This window comes from Crinia signifera, chromosome 3 (genome assembly GCF_055691185.1).
Source record: "Crinia signifera chromosome 3, ASM5569118v1, whole genome shotgun sequence".
Classification (NCBI taxonomy): domain Eukaryota; kingdom Metazoa; phylum Chordata; class Amphibia; order Anura; family Myobatrachidae; genus Crinia; species Crinia signifera.
Window position 1 is genome coordinate 317,736,702 of NC_139219.1, and position 6,214 is coordinate 317,742,915.

Consider the following 6,214-nt stretch of genomic DNA (forward strand, 5'->3'; position numbering starts at 1 on the left):
TGGTAATGCAATCACACCAACATTGCCTCCCGTTCTGCCCGCTGGCCCATATCTACTGCAGTGCCAACCTGGCTGCCGTCTCCCGGGGGGTACAAAGGTCAGCAGGTATCCTGTTTCTTGCCCGCACCTTTTTATTCAGACTTGTATGTATGTGTTCTGCTCATCCTAATGATCCACTAGGAATATGAGATCTAATGCCCACTGCCCAGCACTATGGCATTATGTGGGCACCCTATGAATAAACAGGGTTGATGGTAATAAAAATGCTGCCCATGGTTTATTATCTGAAATGTTTCTGCGGTACTTGTTTCCTAGCACGGCGCCTACGATATTCCGTCGTATTGCATCGTATACATTGTATAACATATGGCCGCATGCGATGCGATGTGATTTTAAAATTGTATAAGCACCCTAATGGGTTTTTTCAATGTTAAATGGTCCCCCTATACAATTTTTAATTGTATAAGCATCCTAATGGGTGCTTACAATGTTAAATGCACCCCACTATCAATATAGTGTGGCGAGCGCAGAGAGCCACCAAGCCCGAAGCGTACACACTATATAAAATCGACTCCACGTTGACGTGGATGGTGGGGGTATGAAAAGGGCGGAGGACGCTTACCGCCGCCCCTCGCGGGCTCTCTGCGCTTGTCACGCTTCGGGTTGGCGTTGATAGTCGGGGTGTCGTGGAGGTGCTTTTAACATTGTAAGCACCCATTACGGTGCTTATACAATTAATAATCTTATAGGGGGGTCATTTAACACTGAAAGCACCCATTAGAGTGCTTATACAATTTTAAAATCGCATCGCATTGTATGGCATTGTATGCCATATACAGATGGAGCCGGGCTCCCTCTTGCTGGCGAATCGCCAGACTGTCACCGCTGGCGATCCGCCAGCTGCCCGGCTCTCCATCTGACTGAGACACGCGTGCGTCTCCGCTTCAGAGAGGCGGACAGGGTTGGGGGGGTTGCGGGGAGGCAGTGGGGACCCCGGGTGACCGCCGACAAGCCGGCCGGGAACCGTGCGAAAGGGGACGCGAGATGCGCGCGCATCCCCTTTCGCAGATACAGATGGCGGATGGCGGGGGATGGCGGCTGGCGTCGCCATCGCCATCCCCTACAAAGACAAGCCTGGCTCCATCTCTACAATGGTATACGAATTTTAAAATTGTATAACATCGGGTGCCATCGCATAGCATACTATTGTAAGGCTTATGGTATTCGATGCGATGGACGCCGTGCTAGGAAACAAGTACCGTTTCTGCAATTAATAAAACTCATTAAACCATACCTCCCAACAGTCCCTATTTTAGCGGTACCGTCCCGATTATTAGGGCCTGTCCCGCTGTCCCACCCGCGGGCGGCAGTGTCCCGCGGTGAGGGGGGGGGGCTTTTGGTAGTCCCCCCTGTCGGCTGCTAAGCAACGGGGAATAAAGGCTGTGCGCATGCGCACAGCGTCTATTCCCGCAGCCAGGGGGCTGGGGGCATGGCTAAAAGCTCACAGAGCCCCCGGTCATGCCCCCATAGCGCCGAAATGGGGGTGTGGCCTCGAGGGAGAGCCGCAAGTATAGGCCACGCCCCCTAAATTAGGCCACACCCCCGGCTTAATTGCATTTTCACATGCACTTAAGTCCCTCTGCTGGGGGGGGGGGCTTATCGCCCTAAAAAGCTGGCGATACCATATTGAAGCCTATGAGATTCTCTCCACATTGTTTTGAGAGGGATCCGTCACAAATCCCTCCCAGCAAGCCCTGAAGCCAGCGTCGTCTCTGTGCAGTCACAGAGGGACTACCGGGTCTCACACCAGCACCGGAGTCTCATCGCAAAGGGTAGCTCTTATCGCAAGAGCTGTCCTTTATTTTAATAATCGCATATGTTAGCGCATATGCGATTATTTTGGATGCAGTAGTCGGCGACAAAGCGTCCCCCCTTCATCAGCTGGTGCAGTAGTTAGAGTCCTGCGTGTGCTTTCCATAATACCCTCTATGTTTTTCCTCTACTTTCCATTGAACTGGAAATATCTGTATACATTCCAGTGCACAGGGAAGCCTCACCTTTACCTAAATTACTGTCTCACCTTTACCCAGCAAAGAGAACTCAGCTCAGCTTGTGTCTCTCCCAGGTGCCGACTCTGCAGAGCGTATGCTGAGCTGTCACATTTCATAGTACATATGGGAACTCACAGTATTTCATGGGTGTTCCGATGAAAACGCTGGGAATTCCCTTTGTGATTCAGCGATGGCGCGGGGGGCGGGCAGCTGACGTTAGCGGATGTCAGTTGCTCGCCCCTTTCCCACACAGGGCGACCGCAGTTCTAACACACCATAGAGGTGTCTTAGGACCATAGAGATGTCTTAGGACCATAGAGGTGTCTTAGGACCATAGAGGTGTCTTAGGACCATAGAGATGTCTTAGGACCATAGAGGTGTCTTAGGACCATAGAGATGTCTTAGGACCATAGAGGTGTCTTAGGACCATAGAGGTGTCTTAGGACCATAGAGGTGTCTTAGGACCATAGAGATGTCTTAGGACCATAGAGGTGTCTTAGGACCATAGAGATGTCTTAGGACCATAGAGGTGTCTTAAGACCATAGAGGTGTCTTAAGACCATAGAGGTGTCTCAGATCAATCATTTGATGGTTGCCAACCATCGAATGATTTCCTCCCCGCACGCAAACTGCAAATGGATGTTTATGCTAAATATCCATTCACTCGCATGTGGGGGAATTCTCCGTGTGACGGCGGAGCAGGCGGGTAGTGTTTGGTAGACTCGAAAATTCGCAGATCATGTTGACCTTTTTCATGATGACCTTATGACCCTGTGAACCTAAGCCATGTCAACCTTTTTTTGAGGCGTCAACCTATAGCCTATCGACCAATAGAGGTGGTCCTTTCAACCCTACGACACATACCCTTGCAAAGCTGGGGTGGCTTGGAATTCCTTAACAATACAATTGGAATGACAATTTTACCATTTGAAATCCTATGGTGGTGATCAGGCTGGGTTAGGTGAGTCTAGGAACTTGATTGCATAGTGAACAACTTTGTCGATGTTTACCATTGTATCTATAGACTTTTGCTTGTAGCAATTTTTCATTGCATTGTCTCATTGCTGTGAGGTCCTCCGGTGCCTGTCAGTCACAAGATTTGCCGTCGTCGCCCCCCCCTTCTAGATTACAGGAGGAGCTATTGCTGGCAGAAGCCAAGTAATGCTGGGTACACACTAGTAGATAATAATAATAATAATAATAATAATAATAATAATAATAATAATAATAATAATTTTATTTATATAGCGCTTTTGCTCAAATAGCATTCAAGACACTTAACAGAGAGTGAATGTAATACAGTACAGGAACAACGAAGTACAGAAAAGCTTTTTATAAACAATACTTTAGAGAATCACGGAATGCTTGAGAAAACAGGAAAGTCTTGAGTCTCTTTTTGAGGGATTCTAGAGTGGGGTCCTCTCAAACTGTGCGAAGAAGTGAGTTCCATAGAGACAGATCTGTGAAGCAGATTCTAGGTACTGCTAAAAGTCCTTCATCTACAGATCGCAGTACTCGGGTGGGACAGTATGGAATCAGAAGCTGCTTCAGGTACCTCGGGCCTTGGTCATGTAGGGCTTTGAAACTCAATTGATCTGCAGATAAATCTACAGATGGGTCGGGCAGCGTGTTCTCCATACACACTGCCCAATCTGACACACTGCCCTATTGACATCAAAACTGAGAGGGCACATCACCGGTGGCTCCTGCAATGGCTGAATTGGTGGTCGGCTGATTGCCCATACCAGTGGCAAACGCAGGATTTTTATAGGGGGTTTACAAATGTAATCCAAAATCTCCCACTCTGCAGCGCATTGGAGTAAGTATGGGAGTCTGGGAGAGTGGTAACAGCCTTGGAAATTGGTCCTTTTTTACACTGGATATTGTATGGAATACAATTAAAATAAAGATTAAACATATAATAAATAAATTCACAAACACTTACTTGTGTACTTTCACGGCTCCCACGATGTGCATCGTACAGGGAAAATCGCATCGCATCGCATGCGATCGCATGAAATCGCATGTGATCTGATGCGATGCGATGTCATTTTTCACAGAAATTATGGACATGAGTTGAAATCATGTAAAATGCACCCCAAATGTCATTTTTCACACTGTACCACCCCCACTATCAACGCCCACCCGAAGTGTGGCGAGCGCAGCGGTACGCGTCCTACGACCTTTTCATACCCCCACTATCCACGTCGGCGTGGAGTTAAGAATTGAAAGTGTGGCGAGCGCAGCGAGCCACCAAGCCCGAAGCGTGGCGAGCGGACGTGGATACCTGTGAAGCCCGCAAGGGGACACGGATACCTGTGAAGGTATCCGTGTCCCCTCGCGGAGCTCGCCACGCTTCGGGCTCGCTGTGCTCGCCACACTTTCTATTATCAACTCCACGCCGACGTGGACAGTGGGGGTATGAAAAGCTCGTAGGACGCGTACCACCGTCCCTCGCGGGCTCGCTCCGCTCACCGCGCTTCGGGTTAGCATTGATAGTGGGGGTGGTACAGTGGGAAAAATGACATTTGGGGTGCATTTTACATGATGTCAACTTATGTCCATAATTTCTGTGAAAAATGACATCGCATCGCATCAGATCGCATGCGATCTCATGTGATCGCATGTGATGCGATCGCATGCGATTTTATTAAAAATGCTTAAAAACACGGGAAAATCGCATCGCATCGCATGCCACTACATATGGCATGCGATGGGAGCCGTTAAAGTACACAAGTACCCACAAACATAACAGAACCAGTGCTGCACTTTCTAAGCTCACAATCTCCCACTTCGCGGTAAGGCTCCTGTCTCTTCCACCTGGCAGCTGTTCTCTGTTCCATTGTGATGTTTGAGGGCTCAGATCCACACATACAGTAAATGTTGTAGAAGAAGCCGGTACACTGGGCATGTGCTGCAGCTCTGCTCTGTCCCTTACACTGCATGGTGTGGCGGCAGCTCTACTGATCATATTATATACTAGTGCTATTGTCATTATTTAAGGCACTTGCCAAGTGGAGGGGGGTTTCCGGGCAACCAGAACTGAGCGCCCCCTCCCCTGCGTTTGCCTCTGCATGCACGCAGCCCCAATAGATCTTTAGATATATCTGCATCGGCTGTGTTGCACAGCTGACGCAATATTTCTGGAAACAACAACATTCACAGATATTTCAATGGTACACAATGACCGATGGTACGTCGATATATCATCCGTTTCATCGAATGGTTAATATATTGGCCAGTGTGCATGCACCTTAAGGTATCTCTGTATTGGCTTTCTGATGAAGAGAGAGGATTTGTGTGTGTATAAACAGTACATAATTTATTTATTATTTATTACCAGTATCTTATATAGCGCACACATATTCCGCAGCGCTGTGCAGAGTATAGTTGAACATTCACATCAGTCCCTGCCCCAGTGGAGCTTACAATCTATATTCCCTACCACATATACATGCACACAGACATTCTAGGGTTAATTTTGTTGGGAGCCAATTAACCTACCAGTATATTTTGGGATTGTGGGAGAAAACTGGAGGAAACCCAGAAGAAACCCACGCAAGTACGGGGAGAATATACAAATTCCACACAGTCAGGAATCAATTAGGAATCAAAACAGGTGGGAATCAAACCCCTGAGCGCTGTAAGGAAGTAATGCTATGCATTGCACTGGGTGCCGGACACTGTCCTGACAAAACTTTGACAGACGGTTGCCCGACGGCCATCGGCTGTTCTCCCTCGTGGGGGTCCACAACCCCCATAGAGGGAGAATAGAATATGTGGCGAGCGTAGCGAGCCACCGTGCCCGCAGCGTGGCGAGCACAGCGATCCCGCAAGGGGCTTTGTTGTGCTCACCCATGCTGTCTGAGTCCGGGCAGTCGGGATCCCGACGTCGGGCTAATGACTGTTGGGATCCCGACTGTTGGTACCCTATACCACACCCATTGCACCATCCGTACATCAACTGTGTTCACTGTTCTTTGTGTATTTGGTGTGTGTGTGTGTGTATATATGTATGTGTGTGTGTGTGAACGTAGATAGAGCTTTAGTTATGTATGTTATGTATGTGTAGGCTTTCCATATTATCCCTTTAATATGGGACACTCATCATGAATTACACAGGATCAGTGGCTGATTAAATTGCTGAGTTTCTAATTTGTGGA